Raw genomic sequence first — 15,476 nt, forward strand, 5'->3', positions numbered from 1 at the left:
GAAGGAACAAAGTCATCTTTTGATTAAAAATGGGTGTTGTATTTTTTTATACACTCAATTATCAAGTTCACATGAGTTATGAGTAGGATTCAGTGTACAATACCCATGGATGATGGAGGACCTTGGTCTTGCAGGAGGTTTTGGAGAAGTAAAGTGTGGCCATCAGGAAGCATCCAAGATGATCTCATGTTCCATTAGAAACTGGAATGGATTTGGAATTCTTGGAGGTTTTGTTGGGTGGCTTCTGAAGCCAGTGAGTGGGTCTCAGGGAACTCAGGTCAGTCCCCTGGCACCTACTTAGTTGTGGAGGAGGCTGGCCTCCCCAGTAGTGTTTGCTAAGGTGCCCTAATGGATTCTCTCAAGCTAATGGGAACAGAAGATTCTGGCTATGTCCCTGGGTCTGGCCTAGGCAGGACCTGACATAGAGGAGAAGAGGGAATGTGGGCTTGCAAAGGGGAAACCTTGGAGCAGAGAACACAGGGAGGAAAGATCATGGATTAAAGGCAGGTATAATGGGGGGTGGTGCTGCAGCAGGATAGAGCATCCTGGAAACACTGCTGGGAAGGAACTGGAACAGTGATGGCCAGGTTTTCCTCCCTGCTAGACCTCGGAGTAGCCCAGGCAGTCTAGGACATTTCCTCCAACTGGAATCCTCCCAAGGACACCACTGGGGAATTCTCACATGTTCCTTTCTATTCCAGTGGAGACCAGTCCTACAGAATTGGGATGGTTGACCAGACACCTCTCTACTCTGTACATGGAGACATGTATGCCTACTTTTCTCTGAGATTTTCACCTGCTCTCCTCTCTAGTGGTCATTTTCATCCTGAAGAGAGTGTTTGTTGGGGCTGAGGACTGAGGTCACCAGTGTCAGTTTCACTCTTGGGCCCAGGACAATTGTGCTCAGGAGGATGAGGGAGTAAAGTGCAATTCTTTGCTTTGGGACATTCCTGAAAACTGATTTCCCAGGTAAAGATCTGTGTTCACTGAAGAACTAGTTCTTACCTGAACAAAGAACTACCTTACCAAATAGAGGTTTACTAATCAACACCCACAGCAAAATCCCCCAAGCCTAGTGCATACCAACCCTTCCCAGTCCAACGCTGGTTACATGGATACTCATCAAAACTCTTCTTGACAGACCTGCCTTAAAACTCTCCAGAACACATTTTTCAACACTAGAACCATCCCCTGTTCTTCCCCTAGTTAACCATAAATAAGATCCTGCCACAGTGAAATTCTACTTAATACTAACATGAAGTTTTGTATGACTGATGATTTCCTGTGGCTTTTGGGATTGGCAGATCAAGTTGATAAGAATGTTTTGATCAAGTTCCGATGGAATCAACTGATCCTGGGGAGGTAGAGGAGCCTTCCCCTAATCTCTCAGGAATACCTAGACAGAGATGGGAGGAGACTTCCTCCACAGCATGTGGCATGCTCTCTGCTGTCAGGATAATCAGAACAAGCAGGAAGGGCCTTTGGTGCCCTGCTGGTGGCAGGTTTTTGTCTCACTTCCCTGTCTGCCTGTGTCACTGTGAGCAGCACTACTATCCCACACCTGACAGTAATAGTCAGCCTCATCTCCAGCCTGGGCCCCACTGATGGTCAGGGTGGCTGTGTTCCCAGAGTTGGAGCCAGAGAATCGGTCAGGGATCCCTGAGGGCCGGTTGCTATCTCTGTAGATGATGAGCAGGGGGGACTGTGCTGGCTTCTGCTGGTACCAGTACACACTTTTACTACCAATGTTGTTTCCTCCACAGGTGATTCTGGCCGTCTGTCCAGGGGTCACGGATACTGACGATGGCTGAGTCAGCACATAAGAGGCTACAGAACCTATAAGGAAACAAAAGAAGAGAGGGGACTAATGGTGACAAACACTTCCCATGAGATGCCCAGTTTTCCCCTAGCCTGAAAGAACTTCAGGAAATATGTGCAACAAAGTGCATCCCCTGGCATCAAAATCAGTCATAGTGGCCCATGATCCTGACTGAGGAATGGAGATTTGAATCCATGAGCAAGCCCAACCCCTTTCCTTCAAGCCAGAGAGCACAGTGTTGGAATTTCAGCCTAAAGTCTCATTCTGAAGCAGGTCCTGAGCATCCTGCCCACCACAGACAGAGCTCTGCTGAGCTCAGAATTAGGCCAGATTAGTTATACAGGAGCCTTGGGATGGCATGTATATTGGGGCCTGGGAGCAGCACCTGTGTAATGAGCCAGGAGGCTGATGAGAAGGGCCTTCCAAGTCATAGCGCCTGTGGCTGCTTCTTGAGTCCTAGGCTGGTCTGTGTTCCCCAAGGCCTCTTTATTCCCTTGTTGGGGACAGCTGCCTGTTATGCAAATCAGCCTAGGTCAGGGCTGCTACTGGAGGAAGTTATGTGGTGTCCAGAGAAGGGCTCATCCCCAGGGAGCCAAAGAGTGGGAGGGGCATCACTGAAGAACTACCCTCAGCTCACAGAATACTCCTTTATTTTCTAGTCCCAACTTCTTGGCCATGCCTCCATCCCAGGCTATTTTCTAGCCAGGAATCTGGGCTGACCTTGTTATATAAAAATGAGTCTGTCTTTGTCATCAGAACAAACTAAAAGGTTGACAATAAGAGGTTTCCTCAGCTATGGGATTCTGTCCCAGATACATCCTCTAAAGCTATGTGGGTCAATAAAATTCTTCCATAAATATACCTGGTATCTTAAAGGTCCAGTGAGGTAAATAGCTCTCTGTCCTTAATGTGAAGGCCTGAGGCAGATCTTGGGTTCCCAGGCTCACATATCCTAATGATTGCAGGCGGGTTCTCTACCTCCCCTACAATACTAACATTTACAGAGCTTCAGCATGAATGGTGGCCTGAGGAATACTAGACCTCTTCCATATCAACAGGGACATTCTACAAAGAGAAGGGATTTCTGGGAGACACAGACATCAATGAACATATACATCAATGTTATTCCCCATACTGAAGAAAAATCCAGCATTTCCTCCAGGTCTCATGTCATGGTCACTAACCCTCCTGCATGTGAAATCTCCCTTCTAAGGTGAGATCTGGTGTTTGGGGAAGGGAAGGGTGTGTCAGGAAAAGCAGGAAGATTTCCTGTTCAAACATCTAAAATAGGAAAATTCTGGAAGAGTTGGAATGAGAAAAATGAAGACCAAAAATTTGTACTTGCTTCAAAGATGATATTGTAGAAATATGACACCTTTTCCTCTAGATCTCAGGTTGTGGTTACTAGTAAAGCTCTTGCACTTTTGAATCCTGAAGACCAGGCCCAGCCCAAGCCTAGGGAGCTTTGTCAGGTGATTCTCAACTGCCCCCTAGTGGCCACTCTACACTAGTTGCTTCATGTCATGGCATCCTTGGTCAAGGTGCAGATTCAGAACTTGCCCCTCAGGCCCAGGTTTTCTTGATCTTTGGCCAACTGAGGGAATTCACCTTCTTCCTATGGATGTTACCGGTTTTAGGATCAGGAAGGAGAGGCTCACATTACACAGGAAAATATGAACAGGTGCATTTGGTAGAGGAAGTTTAAAACCCACCTGAGTTATCACTGCATATTTTTTAGGGTGGTGAATGGTCAAAGGAAGTGGTTCCAGGTCCTGGTGCTGGGTAACACTGGACTCAGGAACTGGCTCTTCTTAGTGTCAGCTGCAGGTGCAGAGTCAATAAGAGTGAGTTGTGAGAAGCACAGACACAGACAGGAGTCCCTTCACACCAATGTCTATTCAGACACACTGTGGTCTCCACCTACTTCCATTGTGGGAATTCAGCAGGAACATTATGCATCCTTTGCTCTAGGAGTTTCTACCTTCTGGCTTTGCTTTGGATACACCTTGTGTGCAGTTTAATAGTCTGTCCCACCCACCAGAGCCTGTGCTTAGTCTGCTCTCTTTCTTGAAAATCCAGACACATTTTCCAAAATAAACATCCAGCATTGACCATGTAGTACAACACACAACCATGGCATGGAACACTCAGTTCACCAGAGTTCCTTGTCAATGCAAGCCTGCACTTGTGAGGGAGAGAAATATGTTGGTCATTGCATCATTTTGCTCCTTAAATTCAGGTGTGATGGCTGGAGCTGCAAGAGCCATCTAGGGTCTTTAGTCAACAACAAAAATGGAAGGCTAAGATGGTAAGGATGGTGGAACAGAAGCTGAAAAAGGCCCCAAGTCCCACAATAAAAAAGTAAGAAAGACAGAAAACATCATGCCTTAGTTATATTTTGTTTGTTTTTTCATAAGTATTTATTTCTAAGTGCCTTGCTTTTGCAAGAGAAGAAATTAACCTCCATGTGCTCATGAGTCTGTTTTAATGCATGTATTCTTGCATTTAAAAAAAATCTACAACCCACTAGGGAAATAATTAACAAAAATAAATCAATTAACTAAAACAATGCTGGTGAAAAAACCATTCAGTGGTAATGATATGCAGGTAATTAATACACTGATTAGAGAGAGTGACAGGCAGGCTGGGATATAACCTGAGGCTGGGACTCCCCTGCAGATGTGTCACTGGAGCTGTCCTCAGGACTGGTAAGAAATCACAGCACATGTGTGGGGACAGCAGAATCCATGAATTGGGGAAGAGTCTGGGTGTGTGATGATTGGAGAAGAAAGTGGCAAAGTGAGGAGACCAGGACTGCAACCTGTTTAGTCCAAGATACTATTATCTCCTAAGAAGAATTTTGATGTCAGGGCAAATGCACAGTCAGAATTGTTGATGGTAAAATTTCCAAGTAATAAACTCAGTTCAATGGCATCTTTGTAGCAGATTATGAATCTCAAGTCCAGGGAGAGATGAGACACAGTGGGTTCCTCTAATCACAATCCTGCTTACATGGGACTTGATATACCCAGAGGGTGGTTGCTTGTTCCTACCCTCTACCCTGTACCTACCATGCAGCCAGGTGGGAACTTAGGCTACAGCCTGTGCCTCCTGAACTGGGACAGGTGTTGAGTGTCTCCTAGTGTCTGATGAGTGACACAGCAGTGTTTTCCTTGACAAGCCACAGATTCCCTGACCTGAAAGCATGGAATATTGGAAGTATACCTCATAGGGAGAGAAAAAAAAGTGGGGCTGAGAAACCGAGTGACAATTCCTATGTCATTCAAGGAGGAGATGAGAAAAACAAAAGCATTTAGACTCCCAATAATTACCTTCCCTGGATATACAAGGGTCATCCTGGACAAATCCACCTCATTTTCTCATCCTGGGATTTGTCTAGTTAGATTCTGATCTATTTCAATGAGCATATCTCCTTGGTGTGTGGAAATATCCTCAGTCAAAATATGAGGATACTGAAGCTTCATCCTCTGATTAATCGGCTGCATGTAGGGGCTGGTACTACCCCTCACACGAGCCTGGACAGATTATTGGAAGTGTGTCCAGCTCCCTGCACCATTCCCAAAGACCAAATATCCAGATTAGAAGCAACTACAGCAGTCATTTCATGGATATTTACCCAAACATTTCCCTGAATTATCACTTAGGCCCTATGTATTAATATACAAAATGTCATCTATTGTCAACTCAGGGTCTATTTGAATTAAAGGTAAATTTAATAATCAGTAGTAGTTTGTGCAGTAAATTATTTGTAGTTTGTTTTTTCCTTTATGGTACAGCATTTCTACAAATAACAGTTCATATGCAAGTCTGGAAGATGTATGTAGATACTTTTTATTTTGCTTTGTTAAAATGTCCATAATGGCTCATCTATGTGATCTGAAAGACCTGGAGTAACCTTTTAAAACCATTTGTCCTAATGAAGAATCCATCCTGGATATAATATTATTAGGGGTTTCCTTTCATATATAGGACAAATCTAAATATGGCTTTGCAAATATCATGGTCATACACCTGTTCTACGTTCTGACTATGCGCGCGCGCTTTCTCTCTCTCTCTCTCTCTCTCTCTCTCTCTCTCTCTCTCTCTCTCTCTCCACATACCCAGCCCTATTTTGTATTTTATTTAGAGACAAGGTCTCACTGAGTTGCTTAGCACCTCTCTTTTGCTGAGGCCAGCTTTGAACTTGTGATCCTTCTGCCTCAGCCTCCCTAGCCACTGAGATTATAAGCATGTGCCACCACAACCACCTAGATTCTGATCTCTTTCAATGACTTGTCTTTGCATAAAAGTTTCATTCCAATCCAGAATTTATCTCTTTAATGACAAACATGTACCTGTTTTGTGCTGCTCAGTATTTAATTTTGATCAGAATTGGGAGACTTATAAGCATATCTCCTTGGTTGTGGGAATGAGGGGGATTTGTCCTTGATCAAATCTAAGAGACATGGGGAACTGCCTAATGGCATGGGCTACTGGGTGATCTTACATCAAACACCAACTTCTTTTCTGGGCACATAAGCCCTTCTCATCCTGAGGACTCCATACTGTTAGGCTCATAATTTTTTGTCTTAACCCAATGCCAAATTCTGAGAGGAGGGTCAGAAACCAGGTCTCCCTTCTGACACACTCCAAAGTGAAATGGAGGGAAGAGAGTGCTTGTATCTAACCAGGCTCTCTGGAGTCCTTCCATCCCAGAATCTGTGAACTAGTTTCTGCAAGGCTTTTTATGGAAGTGACAAGACTTTGTATATAAGATCTAACTAATTCCTTGGGTAAACCACATTTCCAATAGACATCTATGCTGTTCTGTAATTTAGCCATAGAGAGAAACCAGGTGAATATGTGGAGACCAAAGTCATGGTCATTGTTCAAAGGATGAGTGAGACTCAGCCTTGGGTGAGGAAGAGCCTGCCCCATGTGTGTATCCGTATTATTGTGAAACAGTGTGAGTGGCACTCACTGCCATTTACTATGGCATAGAAATAGTCACTCTTGTCTCCAGCCTGGCCCCACTGATGGACAGATTGGCTGTGTTTCCCAAATTGGAGCCAAGGGATTACTCAGAGTTGTGTGGGAGCCATATGCTGTCATCAGAGATGAGCATCCCAGGTGCCAATCTGGTTTTTGTTGGTAACAATGTGCATATTTATTCCCTAATATACCTTCAGAGCATATGGTTCTAGCTTTCTACCTGGAGGTCAATGTTGCTGAGTAGTTGTACTGAGTCAGCTCTTAGGAGGCTTGAAGACTGCCAGGGGGGAAAAGCAGTGGGAATAATAATAAAGGGATCTTCCAGAAGTTCCTCTGTCGGCCTACTCTGTTCTCTCTCAAGGGAATCTTTGGGTCCTCACCCCACCCACTTCAATCTTAGTTCCAATAGCCTATGACTCTGGGAGGGGAATGAAGCCTTTGACTCATGAGGAAGCCTGTCCATCTTACTGGCAGTTGCAGCCCCTTAGGCTCACACAAGCCAATAATCACAGTGTGGAAACCTCATCCATTTAGCCCCCTCTCCTGCATCAGGATACTGAACACCTGCTCACCACAGACAGGGCCCAGAGAGCTCAGAATCAGGGTTAGGCTGATCCCTAACACCTAAGATGTGGGTGGGCAGCATCCCTGGGGCAGAAACTGCACAGTGAAGAGGAGTCCAGCTCATAGTAGAGGCCTCCTGGATATTGCTTCCTGAGGCTCAGACTGGCCTGCCTTCCTCCTAAGCCAGCCTCATCCCTTTACTGGAGATCCATGTCTATTATGCAAATCAGCTAGAATCCAGGACAGTTCCTAGAGGAGCTCTGTGTTTTCCAGAGCAGGCCTTGGCCTCAGAGACACAGGAGAGATCTGCCCTGAAGACCCACCCTCAGCTCGGGAAACACACCTTCATAAGCTGATTTCACAGTCTGGGCAACATTTCCATCCATTGATAGAAATAGTGATAGTAGTACTCTGAAATAACTGGTCATGGGACTATGCATAACCATCAGAAGCAAGGTAGGTACATTTATAAAGAATGATTCCATGTGGCTGTCCTGAGGTCTGATCTGCAGAGAAAAATGGGCATGATTCATCATCTTTTGATGTAGTAGATATATGGCCAACTTGTTTCTTGTTGTTTCTAAACCCTCAGAATTTATGAAGAAAGTTCAAGAGGAACTATGCTAAGACCCATTTCAACCCTCAATTTTAGATGTGAACCATTTTTTTTTTCAGGCAAAATGCACTGCAAGAAGTGTCCCCAAAGAACATCCCCAGCATAAGAGAGCACTTTAAATTCAGGGAGAGCAAAATATAGCTGCTGCCTATATTTCTAAAGTTTCATGGGCACCACAATGCCTGCATCTTTAAGGTTTTCAATGGTGCTATATCACTGCCAGGGCAGATCTGATGTTTGCAACATGGACTATATGACTCGGAAACATTAAACCATTTCATGCCAGAACCATTATGTTCATGCTACACAATGAGTCTTCCCCTATTTCTACCCTATTCAAATTTGCTAATTGAAAATAGCATAATAGCATATTGGGCTGGGGATGTGGCTCAAGCGGTAGCACGCTTGCCTGGCATGCGTGCGGCCCGGGTTCGATCCTCAGCACCACATACAAAAAAAGATGTTGTGTCTGCCAAAAACTAAAAAATAAATATTAAAAAAAATTCTCTCTCTCTCTCTCTCAAAAAAAAAAATAAAAATAGCATATCTTTGGATGGGTAGTAGGATAAAATAGTGCCACCTTTAAGATCCAAGGGAATCATGGTTATGGTTACTTTTAATATTGATTTAATTTATGAATTGCCTACAATAACATTTGAATAAATCCTGCAAGGTAGAAGTAGATTTCTGCATATCTAGACAGAAAGTCATCTTACTGTCCATTACTCAATGAGTGGTGGACTGTGCTAGACCAGAGTAACATGGTGAAGTTGGGTCCCTAGAGAGGCAGAGCCAGGCACCTTGACCTCAGGCAGTCATCAGATCTGAATCACCCTCTGTGTGGGAATGGGTAGTTGGTCTTGCAGAGGGCTATCACAAGGACCACTACACTGGTTTGCTGTGTTCAGAATCACAGCAAATATGATTCTGCATAGGAATCTGTGGCTCCAGAAACTTATCAACAGCTGGGCAGTCCTGGGACTAATCTGGGACATAAGGACCTCAAGTTTCCCAGTCTACACTAAAAGTAAATTCAGGGATCAAGAACAGAGGTCAGGCCTGGCGTAGTGGCACATATCTGAAGTCCCAGAGGCACGGGAGGCTGACACAGGAGGATCAAAAGTTCCAAGCCAGCCTCAGCATAGGCGAGGCGCTTAGCAACTCAATGAGACCCTTCTCAAAATAAAATACAAAATAGAGATGTGGATATGGCTAAATGGTTGAGTGCCTTGAGTTCAGCCCAAGTACCCCCTCCAAAAAAACAAAGAAAGAAAGAAAAAAACAGAACAGATCAGACAATGCCTTCTGTCTGTCCTTCCACTCAGGTCCTCTATCCCTGACACACACCTACAGGAAAAAAAAAAAAAAAAAACCACCAGAACACCCTGGTTATGTCACCTGTAAATCCACTCCTGGTCCCCTCTGCAGAGCCTATCTGGATGCTGAAGGAAAGGGCAGCCTAGGGCCTTACATCTGAGTGAGCTTGCAAGACCAGTTTATGACTTGAACACCTGTCCTCCTAGGGGTTATAAGAATGTGTTACAGAAAACAAAGGAGTTTGTGTCCACTTCCCCATCTGCTGAGTCACTGTGGGTTTCAGGATTGCTCTCCCACCTTTGACAATAATAATCTGCCTCATCTCCTACCTGGGCCCTGTTGATTGTCAGGGTGGCTGTGTTTTCTGAGCTGCAACCTAAGAATTGGTCAGGGATCCCTAAAGGCCAGTTGCTGTCCTCATTCAGGGGACTGAATTGGCTTTTTCTGGTACCAGTGAACATATGCCTTAAAACGTTTTCTCCAGAGCAGGTGACTGTGACCCTCTGCCAGGGGGATACTCACCCTAAGGGTGACTTGTCAGTACATAGGAGCTGGTGGAATCTGCAAGACAATGTTTATAGCAGCTCAATTCACAATAGCTAAACGATGGAACCAACAGTCCTTCAATAGATGAATGGATAAAGGAAATGTGGTATATATATTCAATGGAATATTACTCAGCTTTAAGAACAATTAAATTATGGCATTTTCTAGTAAATGGTTGGAGTTGGAGAATATCATGCTAAGCAAAGTACACCAATCCCCAAAAACCAAAGGCCAAAGATTTTCTCTAATACATGTATGCTAATTTACAATAAGTCAGGGGGGGGATGATAGAGAATACTATTATCTTAGATTAGGTAGAGGGAAGTGAAGGGAGGGGAGGGGCGGAGATGTGGGGATAGGAAAGATAGTAGAGAGAAACAGACATTATTACTTTATGTATATAGGTGACTGCATGAACAATATGATTATAAAACATGTATACTCAGAAAATGAGAAATTATATCCCATCTATATATGATATATCAAAGTTCATAAATGCATTCTACTGTCATGTATAACTAATTAAAACAAATTTAAGAATTTTAAAAAAGAGAGAGAGAGGAGAGGGGGACGTGAAGATGAATGATCCATTATAAGAGACCCAATCACTATGTTGAACTGAGCTCCTGGTTTGGCGTGGACCCAGCTCAGGGTCCTGTGGGAGTTGAGTCTGTGGATAACCCAGAACATCACCTGTGCAGACAGAGACAAGGGTGAGCAGGAGGGGGTACAGACCATGGTGGAAATATCCCAGAAGTCTGTCTCCTGAGACCAACAGCACAACTGGGCTCCCCAGGCTCTCTCATCCCTTCTCAGCTCCTTTGACAAAGAATATTTGGTGCTTATGCAAACTTACTACTCCCGGTGGGCTCTTCATTGAGGGCAAGTGGACAATAGTTTCAGCAGCTATGGGGTAAGAAAAAGAGACTGAGGAACAAGTATGGAGCTCCAAATTCCTCCAGATGCTTCTAGGGGCAGAAAATTAGCCTTGGACTCCATGGTCTCACATCAGAGCCTCCTTCCAGGAATTGATACCACGACAAAAGTCCCAGACCTCCTGGGCTTAGGTGTGTCCTAGGCCCAGCTCAGCAGGGCTATTAACCTTACAAGAGCCAGGCCATGGGCTGAGATGGAATCTTCTCAGAGACCAGTGATAACACCCCACTCAGCTGAAGGTGAGTCACGGATTCTTGCCTTCCTCCACCTCTTCATGTGTCTCTCAGCTGCACTTTTGTCCCATCATTATCATTTGTATTCGATCCTACAGTATAAGCCTTTTAGGTAAATTTTTTTTCACATAGGATATGGTTCTTGGGAAATAAGCACCTGTGTTTTTATTCATCACAGCTTCTGCTCTCATTTAACATTAGGTGATTTTTCCTTTCTATGGCATCCTCCTTCTTGGAATAGACTAGGAATTGAAACAGGAAAGCTCTCTTTTATTAATCATTTATCAGTGTTTTATGTAACCTTGTTAAAAGGGCCAGGCATCAGACTTGTCTGAGAGTTGAGATTTTTACCATCTTTGGATGTCATCATGGTAGATGGAACTGATCTCTGGATCAGAGGTTCTGCCTATAAGAAGAACCCTCTCAGTGCACCATGGACAGTCAGTGCAATGACTTCATCAGTGCCCTAAATAAGGTCATGGATGCTCTTTCCAGGGGAAATTCCTGGAGTCTCCCCAAATATTGAGATTGCAACTGATCAGAAGAGCTGCCATCTTCAGATGTACTTGGAGGTGGAAGAAGAGGCCAGTTTGGAGGACCAGGTGTCTCCGAAAATGCTTATGAGAAATGGATCAGCCCCTGGGCCACTACTGGATGCAAGGGATTGTGCTGTGTAAGTGGGTAAGAGACTCAGGCAGCTGTTGTAGCTGAAGAACCCGGGCTGGAAAATCCATACTCTCAAAATGACCTTGCTGGTAGACACCTGAACATCATGTAGTCTCCACAGCAAATGTAGAGCCTTCTAGCAGCTTCCAAACCTGATACCTGGGACCACTTTCTCCAGTGCATTTCTTCCTATGACCAACTTCTGTGATTCTGGGTTGAAAAAGTCTGAGTCTGACCCTCACAACATTTGGTCACTAAAGTCCAAGGCCATAGGATGAACTCTCCTGACTTCCAATCTGCACACTGTTCCTTGGATACCTGTTGACCTCCAAGGCTGGCCTTCCTCTTGGGTTATCCTGGGCATTTGCAACTTCTGTTTTGATTTATCCTTGTATCACTTCTGGTGCCCCCTGCCAGTGTAGGAGATTCAGAGTAGGGGCTTACCTCATCCAGGTGACCCTTAAGACCCTGTCATCTGAAAGGGTATGGGTATGGATTACAGCCTCAATTTGTGGCAGCCTCACCCACCCTTTCCTTCTCAGCACAGTGCAGAGAGGTGGTCTCTTCAATGTTCTCCAAGATAAGTCATGAACAGCTTATGTAATTGAGTGTCCAAATATAAAATCTGTTTCTGGTCCATGTGTTTTGATAGAAGAAGGGAAAGTGCAGAATAAACTGCAGCCCTACTACAGAGGTTCCTGGTCAGAGAAACCTAAGTGACAGGCCTAAGAGAACTTTCTTTACAATACATAAAAATAGGCATCAAAACTGATGTTACTCCTTCTCCCATCACAGCATGTGTGGGGCTACTGGAACACAGGATGTGTTTGGCACCACAGCTCATCTGTGTGCTTATGCCACCACTAATATCCTTGTCCTCCTCCTCCGTCTCTACTTTCCTTCTCCTGCTCCTCCTCCTCTTCTTCCTCCTCCTCCTCACCATCATAATTTTTACTAAAATTATTATACTTCATCACAATATATACTTTGTATTTCACCACACAATTTTCACCACACAATTTTCACCATTCATTAATGTATAATCATGAGTAGCCTGTATATTATAATCTTGCATCAAAGACAATTTAGTAATAAATCATTTTTAAGTAATATTAGCAAACTTAAAAAAATCTTCTGATAATGGTCACATCCAACTTTTTGCACAAAAAAATGGCATAAAGTTTGTGATGATTATGCAATGAAATTCTAGGTTGTGGGGGAGAACTTCTGCAAATTATCTGAGTCTCTCCTGGGGAAGTTCAGGCCCACCTCACAAAATATTTGTGATTCTTTTCAGATTTACTCAGAGGAAGGAGAGGGCTCCAATGACTGTGCCACTTAGCAAGACCTGGGATGTCTCCTTTGAATTAAGATTGTTTTTGTTCTTTGTGTCACTATGTGTACTTATTTTTTTCCCCTAAAGATTGGTATATGCTTCCCCACTTCACAATAGGTAAAGTCCAGGAGAAGTGAAAACAATGGTGTCAAGCTGATCCAGGTCTTGGAATTCAGGTCCTGGCTCTATCAGACAGAACATGACCACAGCAGGGAGAGGAAGAGCTGGGATGCAAAGCAGGTCCCATGTGCTCTTTGGTTCACTGCTATTTCCATTATGGCTTGACTGTCACCAGGAGCCCAGCTTAGTTAGCAGGGAGTCTTTTGGTAAGTGGACACACTAGGGCCTCCTGTTACAGATATTGTGATGTTGCCTGAAAATGTACCCTTTGTGTTCTGATCAGAAGGAGCCAAGTTGTACTGATGGCAAAGAGAAGCACAAGAGCCTCCAACCATGAGGACAGAGCTGGCCCCTGTTGTTGCCCAGTTTGTGTGATAGAGAAGTGAGTCAAGGTGCTTAGCATGAGGGTGGCACTGGAAGTGTGTACCAACACAGAAATTGTGTTCATATTTGTGACCACAAGGCCTGCGGTGTGCTCATGTGAGTCCCAGATACTGTGGTGGAATATAGATCCAGACATGTCTCATACATATTTTCTGGCCTTGATTTTTCTGTTCAGGTGTGAGCAACATGCACTGATGGAGAGCAAAAAGAGATCAACTAGGTCTTCCTCTTGTCTCTGACATGCTTCTGCCAGTAGGATTCCCCATTAAATTGTACTCTGCAAATCTAGAACTGTCTGTGTCACAACCTGCACAACATCAAAAAATGAATCATGAGTAGATTCAACTGGAGATGGAGAAAAACATACAAAGAAAACACAGAGATTTTTTATGGAAAGCTGGGGTCAGGTTGACCACTGCCCTCTGATGGAGGAACAATGACACAGAACCAACTATGCAAGTTTTTTTATATAAGGTCTCATAATCAGGAAGCTAAACTATAGGGGCATTGTAAATTTTTCAAGGCTCATGAGTTGTCATATGCTACTTTGTGCACTAAAAATTTACAGAGCTGGAAACAATTTGCAGCTATCTTACTGTTGCACTGCTAAAATCATTCTGCTATTATCCTGCTGTAACCAGGACAGCCATTGTCCTGAGATATCTGATAACTGTTAGCACCAGCAGTGAGAGTCAAGGCTGATAACATCATGGCCTTTGGCAAGGAATGTTTCCTAGGCTTGGCTTTTTGAAACTCCACAGGATGAGCCAATGACTGTGGGTTCATCTACTCTCCACTGGGTCTTGTTTTTACCTAGGATCACACTTCTGTCCATAAGTTCCACAATAAATTGGACTTTTCACAAATATAGAATGATTTTTTTCACTCTTGTGGCACCTTGAGCCCCGTTCTCTTATACTGTGGCTGGATTGTTCTTGAAAAACACCCACATTCATTGGTATCCTAAAACAAATTCAAACAATTACATGTGAAGTTGTTCAAATCTCTGAAACTATGTGTTTAATGCTTCCTCCATTTTATAGATAATATGATGGATAGAATAGCAAAAGTAGACTTGACCAGAGGTTCCAAATTAGTTGGAATTAAACCACATGTACTCTTTCTTCTAGAGTTCATCTAGCTAACACATGGGTACAGAATTATTAGACTGTGAAACATATTGCGTTTGTGTGTTCATGTGTATGGGGTGGGGGTGTTTCCTATGGGTGTCTTGCTGTTTTCTAGGCTGATCTTGAATTTGGGCTCAAGTGATCCTCTGGATTCAGCCTGCCAAGCTTTGGGACTATAGGTGCCCACCACCATATCTGGCTATATACGTTGCCTGAAAGGAAGCAATTTTTTTTTCATACTAGCACTGGAACCCAGGGGTGCTTGATCACTAAGCCGCAGCCCAAACACTTTTTATATTTGAGACAGGATCTCACGAATTAACTTTGGGCTTCACAAAGTTGCTGAGGCTTGCTTTGAGCTCCTGATCCTCTTGCCTCAGGATCAGAGCCACCTTTACAACTAAAGAAAGAAAATCTGACAGGACTTCTCAATGACAGTATGAAGAATCTTTTTTTTTTTCCAGAAAATGTTAACTTTAATTAATTAATTAATTAATTTATTTATTTTTATTGGTTGTTCACAACATTACAAAGCTCTTGACATATCATACTTCATACTTAGATTGAAGTGGGTTATGAACCCCCAATTTTACCCCAAATTCAGATTGCAGAATCACGTCGGTTACACATCCACAATTTTACATAATGCCCTATTAGTAATTGTTGTATTCTGCTACCTTTCCTATCCCCTACTATCCCCCCTCCCCTCCTCTCCCTTCTTCTCTCTCTACCCCATCTACTGTAATTCATTTCTCTCCTTGTTAATTTTCCCATTCCCCTCACAACCTCTTATATGTAAATTTGTATAGCAATGAGG

At 43.7% G+C, this 15,476-nt stretch overlaps 1 gene segment (V, D, J or C); it reads right to left on the minus strand.

Moving 5' to 3' along the window:
• Window positions 1-1,459: 1,459 nt before the first annotated feature.
• Window positions 1,460-2,265, minus strand: LOC308645235 (immunoglobulin lambda variable 3-9-like). The segment is given in 2 exons: window positions 2,205-2,265; window positions 1,460-1,836 (listed from the first exon to the last, which is right to left on the minus strand).
• Window positions 2,266-15,476: the final 13,211 nt, after the last annotated feature.

The sequence above is a fragment of the Spermophilus citellus genome (genome assembly GCF_964194105.1).
Source record: "Spermophilus citellus genome assembly, chromosome: 3".
Classification (NCBI taxonomy): Eukaryota; Metazoa; Chordata; class Mammalia; order Rodentia; family Sciuridae; genus Spermophilus; species Spermophilus citellus.